Source organism: Oncorhynchus gorbuscha, linkage group LG13 (assembly GCF_021184085.1).
Source record: "Oncorhynchus gorbuscha isolate QuinsamMale2020 ecotype Even-year linkage group LG13, OgorEven_v1.0, whole genome shotgun sequence".
In the NCBI taxonomy this organism is placed as follows: domain Eukaryota; kingdom Metazoa; phylum Chordata; class Actinopteri; order Salmoniformes; family Salmonidae; genus Oncorhynchus; species Oncorhynchus gorbuscha.
In genome coordinates, this window is record NC_060185.1 from 7594524 (window position 1) to 7615789 (window position 21266).

At 43.7% G+C, this 21266-nt stretch overlaps 1 protein-coding gene across 2 annotated transcripts in view; it reads right to left on the minus strand.

Moving 5' to 3' along the window:
* The window catches only part of LOC123992477 (cell adhesion molecule 2-like), a 563359-nt gene that overhangs the window by 475128 nt on the left and 66965 nt on the right, over positions 1-21266 (minus strand). The gene's annotated exons all lie outside the window — the stretch shown is intronic.

Consider the following 21266-nt stretch of genomic DNA (forward strand, 5'->3'; position numbering starts at 1 on the left):
TCAGGCATTAGTTAATGATGTTCTGAGAGACATGCTGAACATCTTTGTTTTTGTCTACCTTGACGATATCCTGATTTTTTCACCGTCACTCGAGATTCATGTTCAGCACGTTCGACGTGTACTCCAGCGCCTTTTAGAGAATTGTCTCTACGTGAAGGCTGAGAAGTGCTCTTTTCATGTCTCCTCCGTCACTTTTCTCGGTTCTGTTATTTCCGCTGAAGGTATTCAGATGGATCCCGCTAAGGTCCAAGCTGTCAGTGAGTGGCCCGTTCCAAGGTCACGTGTCGAGTTGCAGCGCTTTCTAGGTTTCGCTAATTTCTATCGGCGTTTCATTCGTAATTTCGGTCAAGTTGCTGCCCCTCTCACAGCTCTTACTTCTGTCAAGACGTGTTTTAAGTGGTCCGGTTCCGCCCAGGGAGCTTTTGATCTTCTCAAAGAACGTTTTACGTCCGCTCCTATCCTCGTTACTCCTGACGTCACTAAACAATTCATTGTCGAGGTTGACGCTTCAGAGGTAGGCGTGGGAGCCATTCTATCCCAGCGCTTCCAGTCTGACGATAAGGTTCATCCTTGCGCTTATTTTTCTCATCGCCTGTCGCCATCGGAACGCAACTATGATGTGGGTAACCGCGAACTGCTCGCCATCCGCTTAGCCCTAGGCGAATGGCGACAGTGGTTGGAGGGGGCGACCGTTCCTTTTGTCGTTTGGACAGACCATAAGAACCTTGAGTACATCCGTTCTGCCAAACGACTTAATGCACGTCAAGCTCGTTGGGCGTTGTTTTTCGCTCGTTTCGAGTTTGTGATTTCTTACCGTCCGGGTAGTAAGAACACCAAGCCTGATGCCTTATCCCGTCTCTTTAGTTCTTCTGTGGCTTCTACTGATCCCGAGGGGATTCTTCCTTATGGGCGTGTTGTCGGGTTGACAGTCTGGGGAATTGAAAGACAGGTTAAGCAAGCACTCACGCACACTGCGTCGCCGCGCGCTTGTCCTAGTAACCTTCTTTTCGTTCCTGTTTCTACTCGTCTGGCTGTTCTTCAGTGAGCTCACTCTGCCAAGTTAGCTGGTCATCCCGGCGTTCGAGGTACTCTTGCTTCTATTCGCCAGCGCTTTTGGTGGCCTACTCAGGAGCGTGACACGCGCCGTTTCGTGGCTGCTTGTTCGGACTGCGCGCAGACTAAGTCAGGTAACTCTCCTCCTGCCGGTCATCTCAGACCGCTTCCCATTCCTTCTCGACCATGGTCTCACATCGCCTTAGACTTTATTACCGGTCTGCCTTTGTCTGCGGGGAAGACTGTGATTCTTACGGTTGTCGATAGGTTCTCTAAGGCGGCACATTTCATTCCCCTCGCTAAGCTTCCTTCCGCTAAGGAGACGGCACAAATCATCATCGAGAATGTGTTCAGAATTCATGGCCTCCCGTTAGACGCCGTTTCAGACAGAGGTCCGCAATTCACGTCACAGTTTTGGAGGGAGTTCTGTCGTTTGATTGGTGCGTCCGTCAGTCTCTCTTCCGGGTTTCATCCCCAGTCTAACGGTCAAGCAGAAAGGGCCAATCAGACGATTGGTCGCATACTACGCAGCCTTTCTTTTAGAAACCCTGCGTCTTGGGCAGAACAGCTCCCCTGGGCAGAATACGCTCACAACTCGCTTCCTTCGTCTGCTACCGGGTTATCTCCGTTTCAGAGTAGTCTGGGTTACCAGCCTCCTCTGTTCTCATCCCAGCTTGCCGAGTCCAGCGTTCCCTCCGCTCAAGCGTTTGTCCAACGTTGTGAGCGCACCTGGAGGAGGGTGAGGTCTGCACTTTGCCGTTACAGGGCACAGACTGTGAGAGCCGCCAATAAACGTAGGATTAAGAGTCCTAGGTATTGTTGCGGCCAGAGAGTGTGGCTTTCCACTCGTAACCTTCCCCTTACGACAGCTTCTCGTAAGTTGACTCCGCGGTTCATTGGTCCGTTCCGTGTCTCCCAGGTCGTCAATCCTGTCGCTGTGCGACTGCTTCTTCCGCGACATCTTCGTCGCGTCCATCCTGTCTTCCATGTCTCCTGTGTCAAGCCCTTTCTTCGCACCCCGTTCGTCTTCCCTCCCCCCGTCCTTGTCGAGCGCACCTATTTACAAGGTACGTAGGATCATGGACATGCGTTCTCGGGGACGGGGTCACCAATACTTAGTGGATTGGGAGGGTTACGGTCCTGAGGAGAGGAGTTGGGTTCCGTCTCGGGACGTGCTGGACCGTTCGCTGATTGATGATTTCCTCCGTTGCCGCCAGGATTCCTCCTCGAGTGCGCCAGGAGGCGCTCGGTGAGTGGGGGGGTACTGTCATGTTTTGTCTTATATTGTCTTGTCATTTTGCTTTCCCTTCTGTTCGTTTTCCCCCTGCTGGTCTTATTAGGTTCGTTCCCTTTTTTCTCTCTCCCTCCCTCTCTCTCTTCTCTCTATCGTTCCGTTCCTGCTCCCAGCTGTTCCTATTCCCCTAATCAATCATCTAATCTTTTCACACCTGTTCCGTATCTTGCCCTCTGATTAGAGTCCCTATTTCTCCCCTTGTCTTCCGTTTCTGTCCTGTCGGATCCTTGTATATTGTTCGCCGTGCTGTGTCTTTGTCTCGCCCTGTCGTGTCTTGTTTCCCTCAGATGCTGCGTGTGAGCAGGTGTCTGAGTCTGCTACGGTCGGTGCCTTCCCGAGGCAACCTACAGTTTATGGTCGAGTCTCCAGTCTGTCCTCGTCACTACGAGTGGAATTAGTTTTTATGTTTTGTTTTCTGCTCCGATTTGTCTAGGAGTATTGCCTATTTCCTTTACTGGAATAAAGACTCTGTTTTCGCCAAGTCGCTTTTGGGTCCTCATTCACCTGCATAACACAACCTCATGATGGGGATAGGGAACATTTTAGTATCATGTAGTAGCCTAAACCTATCAATGTTACTGAATGAATGACAGTCATCCAATATGCTGTAGTAGAAATAATGCCATTCTCTTAAAACAAAATTTGTCCTCCCTCACCTTAAACTGCACTGACCACCACTGGTCTCAATGTGTTTCAGTGTCCATATGACAGATTCTGTTGGACCAAACCTCAAATGTAAATAGCGAGTTGAAACCGCTTGTCAGAGAGGAAGAAGTGATCTTTCATCTCCGTTGTAAGTGGCAGGGGGAGGGGCTTGGTGTGAGTGGCAGGGGGAGGAGCTTGGTGTGAGTGACAGGGGAGGGGCTTGGTGTGAGTGGCAGGGGGAGGGGCTTGGTGTGAGTGGAAGAGGGGAAGGGCTTGGTGTGAGTGGCAGGGGGAGGGGCTTGGTGTGAGTGGCAGGGGGAGGGGCTTGGTGTGAGTGGAAGAAGGAGGGACTTGGTGTGAGTGGCAGAGGGGAAGGGCTTGGTGTGAGTGGCAGGGGGAGAGGCTTGTTGTGAGGGGGAGGGGCTTGGTGTGAGTGGCAGGGGAGGAGCTTGGTGTGAGTGGCAGGGGGAGGGGCTTGGTGTGAGTGGAAGAAGGAGGGACTTGGTGTGAGTGGCAGGGGAGGGTTTTGGTTTGAGTGGCAGTGGGGAGGGTTTTGGTTTGAGTGGCAGGGGGAGGGGCTTGGTGTGAGTGACAGGAGGAAGGGCTTGGTGGGAGTGGCAGTGGGGAGGGGCTTGGTGTGAGTGACAGGAGGAAGGACTTGGTGTGAGTGGCAGTGGGGAGGGGCTTGGTGTGAGTGACAGGAGGAAGGACTTGGTTTGAGTGGCAGTGGGGAGGGGCTTGGTGTGAGTGACAGGAGGAAGGACTTGGTTTGAGTGGCAGTGGGGAGGGGCTGGTGTGAGTTGCAGAGGGGAGGGGCTTGGTGTGAGTTGCAGAGGGGAGGGACTTCGTGTGAGCGGCAGGGGGAGGGGCTTGGTGTGAGTGGCAGAGTGGAGGGGCTTGGTGTGAGTGGCAGGGGGAGGGGCTTGGTGTGAGGGGGAGGGGCTTGATGTGAGTGGCAGGGGAGGGGCTTGATGTGAGTGGCAGGGGGAGGGGCTTGGTGTGAGTGGCAGGGGAGGGGCTTGGTGTGAGGGGGAGGGGCTTGATGTGAGTGGCAGGGGAGGGGCTTGATGTGAGTGGCAGGGGGAGGGACTTGGTGTGAGTGGCAGGGGAGGGGCTTTGTGTGAGCGGCAGGGGGAGGGGCTTGGTGTGAGCGGCAGGGGGAGGGGCTTGGTGTGAGTGGCCGTCATTGTAAATAAGATTTTACTCTTAACTGACTTGCCCAGTTAAAAATAAGATCAAAACACATTAACATGTTGATATCTAAATATACATATGGGATGTAATCTAATACTCTGTGATCAACTCCCAATAACAATAATTCATTCATTAGTACCTGACTACGGCTACTGCATGGGGTCTGATGAGCAGCAGTTATGCAATGAATCAACAGTAACCTACATGTTTGAAATATCGTACATTGTCATACATGTTAGTGGAAGAACTGGGCTCAATGCGTCATATTACCGCAATTATGATGTAAAACACACACACACACACACACACACACACACACACACACACACACACACACACACACACACACACACACACACACACACACACACACACACACACACACACACACACACACACACACACACACACACACACACACACACACTCCAGGCAGAGACCATTATTTGGAACACACAGAGGATCAGCCCAGAGGAAGATAATGACAACTCCATCACGTGTCCAACACAAAACTGTTTCTCCATTTTATCAGAACAGTTTTGCTTGTTATAAAACAGGCAGAGAGAACCCATTATCTACAGCTCATGGAGATTCGGGAGATGAGAGGAGAGGAGAGGGCAGGGAGAGGAGAGGAGAGGAGAGGAGAGGAGAGGAGAGGAGAGGAGAGGAGAGGAGAGGAGAGGAGAGGAGAGGAGAGGAGAGGAGAGGAGAGGAGAGGAGAGGAGAGGAGAGGAGAGGAGACATGCAGAAAAGGTCTCCTCTGTAATAATAATGGAGGCAGGACATATATCCTCAGTGTGGGTCTACACCAAATGCTGCCTGCTCAGCCCTGCAGACTGACACACACACAGCAGGAGCAGGGAGGGAGCTGTCTGCAGCCAGTCTTCTAACACTGAAGCAGGGAGGAAGCTGTCTGCCTGCTGTCTGCCTACTGTCTCCCTGCTCCCTGCTGCCTGTCTCCCTGCTGCATGTCTAACTGCTGCCTGTTGTCTCCCTGCTCCCTGCTGTCTGTCTCCCTCCTGCCTGTCTCCTTCCTGCCTGTCTCCCTGCTGTCTGTCTCCCTCCTGCCTGTCTCCCTCCTGCCTGTCTCCCTGCTGCCTGTCTCCTCCCTGTCTGTCTCCCTCCTGCCTGTCTCCTTCCTGCCTGTCTCCCTGCTGCCTGTCTCCCTCCTGCCTGTCTCCTTCCTGCCTGTCTCCCTGCTGTCTGTTTCCCTGCTGCATGTCTAACTGCTGCCTGTCTCCCTGCTGCAAGTCTAACTGCTGCCTGTTGTCTCCCTGCTGCCTGCCTACTGCCTGCCTGTCTCCTTCCTGCCTGTCTCCCTGCTGCATGTCTCCCTGCTGCATGTGGTCTCCCTGCTTCCTGCCTCCCTGCTGCATGTCCGCCTGCTGCCTGTGGTCTCCCTGCTGCCTGTCTCCCTGCTGCATGTCCGCCTGCTGCCTGTCTCCCTGCTGCCTGTCTCCCTCCTGCCTGTCTCCCTGCTGCCTGTGGTCTCCCTGCTGCCTGTCTCCCTCCTGCCTGTCCGCCTGCTGCCTGTCTCCCTGCTGCCTGCCTGTGGTCTCCCTGCTGCCTGCCTGTGGTCTCCCTGCTGCCTGCCTGTGGTCTCCCTGCTGCCTGTCTCCCTGCTGCATGTCCGCTTGCTGCCTGTCTCCCTGCTGCCTGTGGTCTCCCTGCTGCCTGTCTCCCTGCTGCCTGTGGTCTCCCTGCTGCCTGATGTGTCCCTGCTGCTTGTCCGCCTGCTGCCTAACTACTGCCCAACTACTGCCTGACTGCTGCCTGCCTGCTGCCTACCTACTGTCTGCCTGCCTGCTGCCTAACTACTGCCCAACTACTGCCTGCCTGCTGCCTGCCTGCTGCCTACCTACTGTCTGCCTGCCTACTGTCTGCCTGCCTACTGCCTGCCTGCTGCCTGCCTACTGCCTGCCTGCTGCCTGCCTGCTGCCTGCCTACTGCCTGCCTACTGCCTGCCTGCATGCTGCCTGCCTAATGCCTGCCTACTGCCTGCCTGCATTCTGCCTGCCTAATGCCTGCCTGCCTACTGCCTGCCTACTGCCTGCCTACTGCCTGCCTGCATGCTGCCTGCCTCCTGCCTGCCTGCCTACTGCCTGCCTACTGCATGCTGCCTGCCTGCCTAATGCCTGCCTGCCTGCCTGCCTACTGCCTGCCTGCATTCTGCCTGCCTAATGCCTGCCTACTGCCTGCCTAATGCCTGCCTAATGCCTGCCTGCCTAATGCCTGCTGCCTGCCTACTGCCTGCCTGCCTGCCTGCCTAATGCCTGCTGCCTGCCTACTGCCTGCCTCCTGCCTGCCTAATGCCTGCCTACTGCCTGCCTGCATTCTGCCTGCCTAATGCCTGCTGCCTGCCTACTGCCTGCCTCCTGCCTGCCTAATGCCTGCCTGCCTACTGCCTGCCTACTGCATGCTGCCTGCCTGCCTAATGCCTGCCTACTGCCTGCCTACTGCATGCTGCCTGCCTGCCTAATGCCTGCCTAATGCCTGCCTACTGCCTGCCTAATGCCTGCCTGCCTACTGCCTGCCTACTGCATGCTGCCTGCCTGCCTAATGCCTGCATACTGCCTGCCCACTGCATGCTGCCTGCCTGCCTAATGCCTGCCTACTGCCTGCCTAGATTCACCTCCATGGTTCTGTTAGTCTGACTGAGGGAGATTCACCTCCATGGTTCTGTTAGTCTGACTGAGGGAGATTCACCTCCATGGTTCTGTCTGACTGAGGGAGATTCACCTCCATGGTTCTGTTAGTCTGACTGAGGGAGATTCACCTCCATGGTTCTGTTAGTCTGAGGGAGATTCACCTCCATGGTTCTGTCTGACTGAGGGAGATTCACCTCCATGGTTCTGTCTGACTGAGGGAGATTCACCTCCATGGTTCTGTTAGTCTGAGGGAGATTCACCTCCATGGTTCTGTTAGTCTGACTGAGGGAGATTCACCTCCATGGTTCTGTTAGTCTGACTGAGGGAGATTCACCTCCATGGTTCTGTTAGTCTGACTGAGGGAGATTGCCCTCCATGGTTCTGTTAGTCTGAGGGAGATTCACCTCCATGGTTCTGTTAGTCTGACTGAGGGAGATTCACCTCCATGGTTCTGTTAGTCTGAGGGAGATTCACCTCCATGGTTCTGTTAGTCTGACTGAGGGAGATTCACCTCCATGGTTCTGTCTGACTGAGGGAGATTCACCTCCATGGTTCTGTTAGTCTGAGGGAGATTCACCTCCATGGTTCTGTCTGACTGAGGGAGATTCACCTCCATGGTTCTGTTAGTCTGAGGGAGATTCCCCTCCATGGTTCTGTTAGTCTGAGGGAGATTCACCTCCATGGTTCTGTTAGTCTGACTGAGGGAGATTCACCTCCATGGTTCTGTTAGTCTGACTGAGGGAGATTCACCTCCATGGTTCTGTTAGTCTGACTGAGGGAGATTGCCCTCCATGGTTCTGTTAGTCTGAGGGAGATTCACCTCCATGGTTCTGTTAGTCTGACTGAGGGAGATTCACCTCCATGGTTCTGTTAGTCTGACTGAGGGAGATTCACCTCCATGGTTCTGTTAGTCTGACTGAGGGAGATTCACCTCCATGGTTCTGTTAGTCTGACTGAGGGAGATTCACCTCCATGGTTCTGTTAGTCTGAGGGAGATTCACCTCCATGGTTCTGTTAGTCTGACTGAGGGAGATTCACCTCCATGGTTCTGTTAGTCTGACTGAGGGAGATTCACCTCCATGGTTCTGTTAGTCTGAGGGAGATTCACCTCCATGGTTCTGTTAGTCTGACTGAGGGAGATTCACCTCCATGGTTCTGTTAGTCTGACTGAGGGAGATTCACCTCCATGGTTCTGTTAGTCTGAGGGAGATTCACCTCCATGGTTCTGTTAGTCTGACTGAGGGAGATTCACCTCCATGGTTCTGTTAGTCTGAGGGAGATTCACCTCCATGGTTCTGTTAGTCTGACTGAGGGAGATTCACCTCCATGGTTCTGTTAGTCTGAGGGAGATTCACCTCCATGGTTCTGTTAGTCTGAGGGAGATTCACCTCCATGGTTCTGTTAGTCTGACTGAGGGAGATTCACCTCCATGGTTCTGTTAGTCTGAGGGAGATTCACCTCCATGGTTCTGTTAGTCTGAGGGAGATTCACCTCCATGGTTCTGTTAGTCTGACTGAGGGAGATTCACCTCCATGGTTCTGTTAGTCTGAGGGAGATTCACCTCCATGGTTCTGTTAGTCTGACTGAGGGAGATTCACCTCCATGGTTCTGTTAGTCTGACTGAGGGAGATTCACCTCCATGGTTCTGTCTGACTGAGGGAGATTCACCTCCATGGTTCTGTTAGTTTGAATGATGACTAGAAGCAGGCATCCCGAATGACACCCTTTTCCCTATGTAGGGCACTACTTTTAACCAGAGCCCTTTTCCCTATGTAGGGCAGTACTTTTAACCAGAGCCCTTTTCCCTATGTAGGGCAGTACTTTTAACCAGAGCCCTTTTCCCTATGTAGGGCAGTACTTTTAACCAGAACCCTTTTCCCTATGTAGGGCACTACTTTTAACCAGAGCCCTTTTCCCTATGTAGGGCACTACTTTTAACCAGAACCCTTTTCCCTATGTAGGGCACTACTTTTAACCAGAACCCTTTTCCCTATGTAGGGCACAACTTTTAACCAGAGCCCTTTTCCCTATGTAGGGCACTACTTTTAACCAGAGCCCTTTTCCCTATGTAGGGCACTACTTTTAACCAGAGCCCTTTTCCCTATGTAGGGCACTACTTTTAACCAGAGCCCTTTTCCCTATGTAGGGCAGTACTTTTAACCAGAGCCCTTTTCCCTATGTAGGGCACTACTTTTAACCAGAGCCCTTTTCCCTATGTAGGGCACTACTTTTAACCAGAGCCCTTTTCCCTATGTAGGGCATTACTTTTAACCAGAACCCTTTTCCCTATGTAGGGCACTACTTTTAACCAGAGCCCTTTTCCCTATGTAGGGCACTACTTTTAACCAGAGCCCTTTTCCCTATGTAGGGCACAACTTTTAACCAGAGCCCTTTTCCCTATGTAGGGCAGTACTTTTAACCAGAGCCCTTTTCCCTATGTAGGGCAGTACTTTTAACAAGAGCCCTTTTCCCTATGTAGGGCACTACTTTTAACCAGAGCCCTTTTCCCTATGTAGCGCACTATTTTTAACCAGAGCCCTTTTCCCTATGTAGGGCAGTACTTTTAACCAGAGCCCTTTTCCCTATGTAGGGCAGTACTTTTAACCAGAGCCCTTTTCCCTATGTAGGGCACTACTTTTAACCAGAGCCCTTTTCCCTATGTAGGGCACTACTTTTAACCAGAGCCCTTTTCCCTATGTAGGGCAGTACTTTTAACCAGAGCCCTTTTCCCTATGTAGGGCAGTACTTTTAACCAGAGCCCTTTTCCCTATGTAGGGCACTACTTTTAACCAGAGCCCTTTTCCCTATGTAGGACACTACTTTTAACCAGAGCCCATACAGCGCTGGTCAAAATCATTTTACTGTATCCACCTTATTTTCTAACAGTTCCCATAGTTTATCATTATAGCTGTTGGCGATTTGACACGAAAATAATATTTCATTCATTCATTCATATACTTGTTTACTTTTATGCTCTATAAATTGACTGCTTCGAATAATTGACTACTGCAAGTATGCCACCAGTGTGTTGCAGTAGGGAAGTAAAGAGGAAGTCAGATCTACCAGTGTGTTGCAGTAGGGAAGTAAAGAGGAAGTCAGATCTACCAGCGTGTTGCAGTAGGGAAGTAAAGAGGAAGTCAGATCTACCAGCGTGTTGCAGTAGGGAAGTAAAGAGGAAGTCAGATCTACCAGCGTGTTGCAGTAGGGAAGTAAAGAGGAAGTCAGATCTACCAGCGTGTTGCAGTAGGGAAGTAAAGAGGAAGTCAGATCTACCAGCGTGTTGCAGTAGGGAAGTAAAGAGGAAGTCAGATCTACCAGCGTGTTGCAGTAGGGAAGTAAAGAGGAAGTCAGATCTACCAGCGTGCTGCATTAGGGAAGTAAAGAGGAAGTCAGATCTACCAGCGTGTTGCAGTAGGGAAGTAAAGAGGAAGTCAGATCTACCAGCATGCTGCAGTAGGAAAGTAAAGAGGAAGTCAGATCTACCAGCGTGTTGCAGTAGGGAAGTAAAGAGGAAGTAGAATCTACCAGCGTGCTACAGTAGGGAAGTAAAGAGGAAGTCAGATCTACCAGCGTGCTGCAGTAGGGAAGTAAAGAGGAAGTAGGATCTACCAGCGTGCTACAGTAGGGAAGTAAAGAGGAAGTAGGATCTACCAGCGTGCTGTAGTAGGGAAGTAAAGAGGAAGTAGGATCCATCACTTCCATTGTTTGGCTGTGCCTAAAGCAATGTTGAAAACGAGGTGGATAGGGAATATATTTCTGAAATAAGGCCAGAGGAGGTGGGGTATATAGCCCTGTTGGGAGATAGAATAGTTCATGTTTAAAGGCTTCATCACATTTTAAACATTGTTGTCACATCTGCTTCCAACTAACAACCTCAAACACCTCAGTCCCATGAACAAGCAGCTCACTCTCCAGATCCCCAATCACCCAATTTTCTGATCACCTGTTCACACACCTGTATGTCATTATCACGCACTGTTTAGTTCAGTTCTTTGCACCCCGTCACTGTGAGGTTTTGTTTGTTTTGAGACACTTCTATTCAGAGCTCTGTTTGTCCCGTGATTTACTCCTCCTGTGTTGATAGCTTTGACTGCCTCACTAATGACGCCTTTTGCCTATTCCCTGCCTGTACTTTAGCCTATCGGATGTCCTGTTATCAACCTATTCCCTGCCTGTACTTTAGCCTATCGGATGTCCTGTTATCAACCTATTCCTATTCCCTGTCCTGTTATCAACCTATTCCCTGCCTGTACTTTAGCCTAGCCTATCAACCTATTCCCTGATGTCCTGTTATCAACCTATTCCCTGCCTGTACTTTAGCCTATCGGATGTCCTGTTATCAACCTATTCCCTGCCTGTACTTTAGCCTATCGGATGTCCTGTTATCAACCTATTCCCTGCCTGTACTTTAGCCTATCGGATGTCCTGTTATCAACCTATTCCCTGCCTGTACTTTAGCCTATTGGATGTCCTGTTATCAACCTATTCCCTGCCTGTACTTTAGCCTATTGGATGTCCTGTTATCAACCTATTCCCTACCTGTACTTTAGCCTATCGGATGTCCTGTTATCAACCTATTGCCTGCCTGTACTTTAGCCTATTGCCTGCCTGTACTTTAACCTATTCCCTGCCTGTACTTTAGCCTATTCCCTGCCTGTATTTTAGCCTTTCGGATGTCCTGTTATCAACCTATTGCCTGCCTGTACTTTAGCCTATTCCCTGCCTGTACTTTAGCCTATCGGATGTCCTGTTATCAACCTATTCCCTGCCTGTACTTTAGCCTATCGGATGTCCTGTTATCAACCTCTTGCCTGATCTCCCAGACGACGTTACTATCCTTTTCCCTGCCTGTACTGTTGCATTTTAGACCCCCTGTGTATGACCTTCTGCCTGCCCCTGGACCCAGCTACCTGCCTCCTCCTGTGTATGACCTTCTGCCTGCCCCTGGACCCAGCTACCTGCCTCCTCCTGTGTATGACCTTCTGCCTGACCCAGCTACCTGCCTCCTCCTGTGTATGACCTTCTGCCTGCCCCTGGACCCAGCTACCTGCCTCCTCCTGTGTATGACCTTCTGCCTGCCCCTGGACCCAGCAACCTGCCTCCTCCTGTGTATGACCTTCTGCCTGCCCCTGGACCCAGCTACCTGCCTCCTCCTGTGTATGACCTTCTGCCTGCCCCTGGACCCAGCTACCTGCATCCTCCTGTGTATGACCTTCTGCCTGCCCCTGGACCCAGCTACCTGCCTCCTCCTGTGTATGACCTTCTGCCTGCCCCTGGACCCAGCTACCTGCCTCCTCCTGTGTATGACCTTCTGCCTGCCCCTGGACCCAGCTACCTGCCTCCTCCTGTGTGTGACCTTCTGCCTGCCTCTGGACCCAGCTACCTGCCTCCTCCTGTGTATGACCTTCTGCCTGCCCCTGGACCCAGCTACCTGCCTCCTGTGGTCCTTTACAAATAAACACCAGCTGTGCCCTGCGCTTGAAACCAGCTCTCTGTCTCCCCTCGTGTTCATTACAATCATATTCATTATTTCTAGAACCATACCAGTTCATGTGTATGTGGACACCGGCTGTCCAACATCTCATTCCAAAATCATGGGCATTAAAATGGAGTTGGTCCCCCTTTACTGCTATAACAGACTCCACTCTTCTGGGAAGGCTTTCCACTAGATGTTGGAACATTGCTGCTATAACAGCCTCCACTCTTCTGGGAAGGCTTTCCACTAGATGTTGGAACATTGCTGCTATAACAGCCTCCACTCTCCTGGGAAGGCTTTCCACTAGATGTTGGAACATTGCTGCTATAACAGCCTCCACTCTTCTGGGAAGGCTTTCCACTAGATGTTGGAACATTGCTGCTATAACATCCTCCACTCTTCTGGGAAGGCTTTCCACTAGATGTTGGAACATTGCTGCTATAACAGCCTCCACTCTTCTGGGAAGGCTTTCCACTAGATGTTGGAACATTGCTGCTATAACATCCTCCACTCTTCTGGGAAGGCTTTCCACTAGATGTTGGAACATTGCTGCTATAACAGCCTCCACTCTTCTGGGACGTCTTTCCACTAGATGTTGGAACATTGCTGCTATAACAGCCTCCACTCTTCTGGGAAGGCTTTCCACTAGATGTTGGAACACTGCTGGGAAGAAGAGTGCCACGTTGAAAGTCACTGAGCTCTTCAAGGAAGAGGCAGGAAGAGGGCAGAGGGGGGATGAGAGGGGAGGGAAGGGGAGAGAGAGAGGGAGGGAGGAAGAAGGCAGAGGTTGGGGGAGGGAGGGAGTTAGAAAGAAAGGGGGAGGAAGAGGGCAGAGGGGGGGGAGGCGAGGGGAGGGAAGGGGAGAGAGAGAGAGAGAGAGAGAGAGAAAGGGAGGAAGAGGGCAGAGGGTGGGGGAGGAGAGGGGAGGAAGGGGGAAAGGAGGGGGAGGGAGGAGAGGGGAGGGAAGAGGAGAGAGGGGGAGGGAGGGGTGTATGGAGAGGAGGAAAGGAGGAAAGAGGGCAGAGGTTGGCGGAGGGAAGGGGAGAGTGGGGGAGAGGAGGAGGAGGGCAGAGGTAGAGCAGATGAGGCTTTATGTATCTTATAATAGTTCCCCGTCTTCCCTTCCATATGGCCATATAAATATGGGCAATTATTATTATCCAGAGTCTCAACCACTGTTCAGAGGAGATAATGAGTGGTGGTTGCCGGCGTCCCAAATGGCACCCTATTCCCTATATAGTGCACTACTATAGACCAGTGCCCTATTCCCTATATAGTGCACTACTTTAGACCAGAGCCCTATTTCCTATATAGTGCACTACTTTAGACCTGAGCCCTATTCCCTATATAGTGCACTACTTTAGACCAGATCCCTATTCCCTATATAGTGCACTACTTTAGACCTGAACCCTATTCCCTATATAGTGCACTACTTTAGACCAGAGCCCTATTCCCTATTTTGTGCACTACTTTAGACCAGAGGCCTATTCCCTATATAGTGCACTACTTTAGACCTGAGCCCTATTCCCTATATAGTGCACTACTTTAGACCAGAGCCCTATTCCCTATATAGTGCACTACTTTAGACCTGAACCCTATTCCCTATATAGTGCACTACTTTAGACCAGAGCCCTATTCCCTATTTTGTGCACTACTTTAGACCAGAGGCCTATTCCCTATATAGTGCACTACTATAGACCAGAGCCCTATTCCCTATATAGTGCACTAATATAGACCAGAGCCCTATTCCCTATATAGTGGTACTACTATAGACCAGAGCCTTGTTCCCTATATACCAGGACGAAAGGGAATAGTGTGCCATTTGGGACACAGGGTTGGGTGAAGTGCTGTTGTCGACTGGTGCTGGAGGGGAGAAATGGGGAAGGCTGAGGAGGGCTGGAGAGACCCCTACCTCCTCTCCACTCCTCTCCTGTCCTGGAAACACTCTCCTGTCCTCACCTCTACCCAGACTTCTGAAGGAATCACCACCTCAGACCCTGCCTGTTCGCTGAAGAGTGTCTGGGAGCTTGTCTGAGAACTCACTCAGGCATAGCAGAGGAAGAGAGAGAGAGAGCGAGAGAGCGAGAGAGCGAGAGAGAGAGAGAGAGAGAGAGAGAGAGAGAGAGAGAGAGAGAGAGAGAGAGAGAGAGAGGGGGACAGCATCACTCTTTGACACACTATTTGAGAAATATTTGACACATTGGAAATAATCAATCAAAAAAACAGAGAAAACCAGAATGCTACCTGGCTCTAAACAGAGAGTACACAGTGGCAGAATACCTGACCACTGTGACCCAAAATTAAGGAAAGCTTTGACTATGTACAGACTCAGTGAGCATAGCCTTGATATTGAGAAAGGCCGCCGTAGGCAGACCTGGCTCTCAAGAGAAGACAGGCTATGTGCACACTGCCCACAAAATGAGGTGGAAACTGAGCTGCACTTCCTAACCTCCTGTCAAATGTATGACCATTTCAGAGACACATGTTTCTCTCAGATTAAACAGACCCACAAAGAATTCTAACAGAACCCCCCACCTGTCATTCCTACATTCTACTATTTTCACATTGTCACGATACAGTACTTTGCTTAATAGTAAAATAGGATATTGTAATAGTTGCTATTCTCTTGAAACTTCTTGTCAGTGGAATGGTTACTGTTAGCGTTTACTGTTGTTTATTGTGCATGTTTACTGTTAATGTTTACTGTTAATGTTTACTGTTAGTGTTTACTTTTAATGTTTATTGTTAATGTTTACTGTTAATGTTTACTGTTAGTGTTTACTTTTAATGTTTATTGTTAATGTTTACTGTTAATGTTTACTGTTAGTGTTTACTTTTAATGTTTATTGTTAATGTTTACTGTTAATGTTTACTGTTAGTGTTTACTTTTAATGTTTATTGTTCATGTTTACTATTAGTGTTTACTGTTAATGTTTATTGTTAGTGTTTACTGTTGTTTATTGTTAATGTTTACTGTTAATGTTTACTGTTAGGGTTTATTGTTAGTGTTTACTGTTGTTTATTGTTAATGTTTACTGTTAATGTTTACTGTTAATGTTTACTGTTGTTTATTGTTCATGTTTATGTAACGGATGTGAAACGGCTAGCTTAGTTAGCGGTGCGCTCTAAATAGCGTTTCAATCGGTTACGTCATTTGCTCTGAGACCTTGAAGTAGTAGTTCCCCTTGCTCTGCAAGGGCCGCGGCTTTTGTGGAGCGATGGGTAACGATGCTTCGTGGGTGACTGTTGTTGATGTGTGCAGAAGGTCCCTGGTTCGCGCCCGGGTATGGGCGAGGGGACGGTTTAAAAGTAATTCTGTTACATTTATTGTTAATGTTTACTGTTAATGTTTACTGTTAGTGTTTACTGTTGTTTATTGTTAATGTTTACTGTTAATGTTTACTGTTAATGTTTACTGTTAGTGTTTACTGTTAATGTTTACTGTTAATGTTTACTGTTAGTGTTTACTGTTGTTTATTGTTAATGTTTACTGTTAATGTTTATTGTTAATGTTTACTGTTAGTGTTTATTGTTAATGTTTACTGTTAATGTTTATTGTTAATGTTTACTGTTAATGTTTATTGTTAATGTTTACTGTTAGTGTTTGTTGTTAATGTTTACTGTTAATGTTTATTGTTAATGTTTACTGTTAATGTTTACTGTTAATGTTTACTGTTAATGTTTACTGTTGTTTACTGTTAATGTTTACTGTTGTTTATTGTTAGTGTTTACTGTTAGTGTTTACTGTTGTTTACTGTTAATGTTTACTGTTAATGTTTACTGTTAGTGTTTACTGTTGTTTATTGTTAATGTTTACTGTTAATGTTTATTGTTAATGTTTACTGTTAATGTTTACTGTTGTTTATTGTTAATGTTTACTGTTAATGTTTACTGTTGTTTGTTGTTAATGTTTACTGTTAGTGTTTACTGTTGTTTATTGTTAATGTTTACTGTTGTTTGTTGTTAATGTTTACTGTTAATGTTTATTGTTGTTTATTGTTAATGTTTACTGTTGTTATTGTTAATGTTTACTGTTAATGTTTACTGTTGTTTGTTGTTAATGTTTATTGTTAATGTTTACTGTTAATGTTTACTGTTAATGTTTACTGTTAGTGTTTATTGTTCTTTATTGTTAATGTTTACTGTTGTTATTGTTAATGTTTACTGTTAATGTTTACTGTTAGTGTTTATTGTTGTTTACTGTTAATGTTTACTGTTAATGTTTACTGTCAGTGTTTACTGTTGTTTATTGTTAATGTTCACTGTTAGTGTTTACTGTTAATGTTTACTGTTAGTGTTTACTGATAATGTTTACTGTTAGTGTTTACTGTTAATGTTTACTGTTAGTGTTTACTGTTAATGTTTACTGTTAGTGTTTACTGTTGTATATTGTTAATGTTTACTGTTGTTTATTGTTAATGTTTACTGTTGTATATTGTTAATGTTTACTGTTGTTTACTGTTGTTTATTGTTATTGTTTACTGTTAATGTTTACTGTTAGTGTTTACTGTTGTTTATTGTTAATGTTTACTGTTAATGTTTACTGTTAGTGTTTACTGTTGTTTATTGTTAATGTTTACTGTTAATGTTTACTGTTAGTGTTTACTGTTGTTTATTGTTAATGTTTACTGTTAATGTTTACTGTTAGTGTTTACTGTTGTTTATTGTTAATGTTTACTGTTAATGTTTACTGTTAATGTTTACTGTTAATGTTTATTGTTAGTGTTTACTGTTAATGTTTACTGTTAGTGTTTACTGTTTTTTATTGTTAATGTTTACTGTTAGTGTTTACTGTTAATGTTTACTGTTAATGTTTACTGTTGTTTATTGTTAATGTTTACTGTTGTTATTGTTAATGTTTACTGTTAATGTTTACTATTGTTTATTGTTAATGTTTACTTTTGTTATTGTTAATGTTTACTGTTAATGTTTACTGTTGTTTATTGTTAATGTTTACTGTTGTTTATTGTTAATGTTTACTTTTGTTATTGTTAATGTTTACTGTTCATGTTTACTGTTGTTTATTGTTAATGTTTACTGTTGTTATTGTTAATGTTTACTGTTAATGTTTACTGTTAATGTTTACTGTCAGTGTTTACTGTTGTTTATTGTTAATGTTCACTGTTAGTGTTTACTGTTAATGTTTACTGTTAGTGTTTACTGATAATGTTTACTGTTAGTGTTTACTGTTAATGTTTACTGTTAGTGTTTACTGTTGTATATTGTTAATGTTTACTGTTGTTTATTGTTAATGTTTACTGTTAGTGTTTACTGTTGTTTATTGTTATTGTTTACTGTTAATGTTTACTGTTAGTGTTTACTGTTGTTTATTGTTAATGTTTACTGTTAATGTTTACTGTTAGTGTTTATTGTTAGTGTTTACTGTTGTTTATTGTTAATGTTTACTGTTAGTGTTTACTGTTAATGTTTACTGTTGTTTATTGTTCATGTTTATGTAACGGATGTGAAACGGCTAGCTTAGTTAGCGGTGCGCTCTAAATAGCGTTTCAATCGGTTACGTCATTTGCTCTGAGACCTTGAAGTAGTAGTTCCCCTTGCTCTGCAAGGGCCGCGGCTTTTGTGGAGCGATGGGTAACGATGCTTCGTGGGTGACTGTTGTTGATGTGTGCAGAAGGTCCCTGGTTCGCGCCCGGGTATGGGCGATGGGACGGTTTAAAAGTAATTCTGTTACATTTATTGTTAATGTTTACTGTTAATGTTTACTGTTAGTGTTTACTGTTGTTTATTGTTAATGTTTACTGTTAATGTTTACTGTTAATGTTTACTGTTAGTGTTTACTGTTGTTTACTGTTAATGTTTACTGTTAATGTTTACTGTTAATGTTTACTGTTAGTGTTTACTGTTGTTTATTGTTAATGTTTACTGTTAATGTTTATTGTTAATGTTTACTGTTAGTGTTTATTGTTAATGTTTACTGTTAATGTTTATTGTTAATGTTTACTGATAATGTTTATTGTTAATGTTTACTGTTAGTGTTTGTTGTTAATGTTTACTGTTAATGTTTATTGTTAATGTTTACTGTTAATGTTTACTGTTAATGTTTATTGTTAATGTTTACTGTTGTTTACTGTTAATGTTTACTGTTAATGTTTACTGTTGTTTATTGTTAGTGTTTACTGTTAGTGTTTACTGTTGTTTACTGTTAATGTTTACTGTTAATGTTTACTGTTAGTGTTTACTGTTGTTTATTGTTAATGTTTACTGTTAATGTTTATTGTTAATGTTTACTGTTAATGTTTACTGTTGTTTATTGTTAATGTTTACTGTTAATGTTTACTGTTGTTTGTTGTTAATGTTTACTGTTAGTGTTTACTGTTGTTTATTGTTAATGTTTACTGTTGTTTGTTGTTAATGTTTACTGTTAATGTTTACTGTTGTTTATTGTTAATGTTTACTGTTGTTATTGTTAATGTTTACTGTTAATGTTTACTGTTGTTTGTTGTTAATGTTTATTGTTAATGTTTACTGGTAATGTTTACTGTTAATGTTTACTGTTAGTGTTTATTGTTGTTTATTGTTAATGTTTACTGTTGTTATTGTTAATGTTTACTGTTAATGTTTACTGTTAGTGTTTATTGTTGTTTACTGTTAATGTTTACTGTTAATGTTTACTGTCAGTGTTTACTGTTGTTTATTGTTAATGTTCACTGTTAGTGTTTACTGTTAATGTTTACTGTTAGTGTTTACTGATAATGTTTACTGTTAGTGTTTACTGTTAATGTTTACTGTTAGTGTTTACTGTTAATGTTTACTGTTAGTGTTTACTGTTGTATATTGTTAATGTTTACTGTTGTTTATTGTTAATGTTTACTGTTGTATATTGTTAATGTTTACTGTTGTTTACTGTTGTTTATTGTTATTGTTTACTGTTAATGTTTACTGTTAGTGTTTACTGTTGTTTATTGTTAATGTTTACTGTTAATGTTTACTGTTAGTGTTTACTGTTGTTTATTGTTAATGTTTACTGTTAATGTTTACTGTTAATGTTTACTGTTAGTGTTTACTGTTGTTTACTGTTAATGTTTACTGTTAATGTTTACTGTTAATGTTTACTGTTAGTGTTTACTGTTGTTTATTGTTAATGTTTACTGTTAATGTTTATTGTTAATGTTTACTGTTAGTGTTTATTGTTAATGTTTACTGTTAATGTTTATTGTTAATGTTTACTGATAATGTTTATTGTTAATGTTTACTGTTAGTGTTTGTTGTTAATGTTTACTGTTAATGTTTATTGTTAATGTTTACTGTTAATGTTTACTGTTAATGTTTATTGTTAATGTTTACTGTTGTTTACTGTTAATGTTTACTGTTAATGTTTACTGTTGTTTATTGTTAGTGTTTACTGTTAGTGTTTACTGTTGTTTACTGTTAATGTTTACTGTTAATGTTTACTGTTAGTGTTTACTGTTGTTTATTGTTAATGTTTACTGTTAATGTTTATTGTTAATGTTTACTGTTAATGTTTACTGTTGTTTATTGTTAATGTTTACTGTTAATGTTTACTGTTGTTTGTTGTTAATGTTTACTGTTAGTGTTTACTGTTGTTTATTGTTAATGTTTACTGTTGTTTGTTGTTAATGTTTACTGTTAATGTTTATTGTTGTTTATTGTTAATGTTTACTGTTGTTATTGTTAATGTTTACTGTTAATGTTTACTGTTGTTTGTTGTTAATGTTTATTGTTAATGTTTACTGGTAATGTTTACTGTTAATGTTTACTGTTAGTGTTTATTGTTGTTTATTGTTAATGTTTACTGTTGTTATTGTTAATGTTTACTGTTAATGTTTACTGTTAGTGTTTATTGTTGTTTACTGTTAATGTTTACTGTTAATGTTTACTGTCAGTGTTTACTGTTGTTTATTGTTAATGTTCACTGTTAGTGTTTACTGTTAATGTTTACTGTTAGTGTTTACTGATAATGTTTACTGTTAGTGTTTACTGTTAATGTTTACTGTTAGTGTTTACTGTTAATGTTTACTGTTAGTGTTTACTGTTGTATATTGTTAATGTTTACTGTTGTTTATTGTTAATGTTTATTGTTAATGTTTACTGGTAATGTTTACTGTTAATGTTTACTGTTAGTGTTTATTGTTGTTTATTGTTAATGTTTACTGTTGTTATTGTTAATGTTTACTGTTAATGTTTACTGTTAGTGTTTATTGTTGTTTACTGTTAATGTTTACTGTTAATGTTTACTGTCAGTGTTTATTGTTGTTTACTGTTAATGTTTACTGTTAATGTTTACTGTCAGTGTTTACTGTTGTTTATTGTTAATGTTCACTGTTAGTGTTTACTGTTAATGTTTACTGTTAGTGTTTACTGATAATGTTTACTGTTAGTGTTTACTGTTAATGTTTACTGTTAGTGTTTACTGTTAATGTTTACTGTTAGTGTTTACTGTTGTATATTGTTAATGTTTACTGTTGTTTATTGTTATTGTTTACTGTTAATGTTTACTGTTAGTGTTTACTGTTGTTTATTGTTAATGTTTACTGTTAATGTTTACTGTTAGTGTTTACTGTTGTTTATTGTTGTTGTTTACTGTTAATGTTTACTGTTAGTGTTTACTGTTGTTTATTGTTAATGTTTACTGTTAATGTTTACTGTTAGTGTTTACTGTTGTTTATTGTTAATGTTTACTGTTAGTGTTTTCTGTTAATGTTTACTGTTAATGTTTATTGTTAGTGTTTACTGTTAATGTTTATTGTTAGTGTTTACTGTTAATGTTTACTGTTAGTGTTTACTGTTAATGTTTATTGTTGTTTGTTGTTAATGTTTACTGTTAGTGTTTACTGTTTTTTATTGTTAATGTTTACTGTTAGTGTTTACTGTTAATGTTTACTGTTAATGTTTACTGTTGTTTATTGTTAATGTTTACTGTTGTTATTGTTAATGTTTACTGTTAATGTTTACTATTGTTTATTGTTAATGTTTA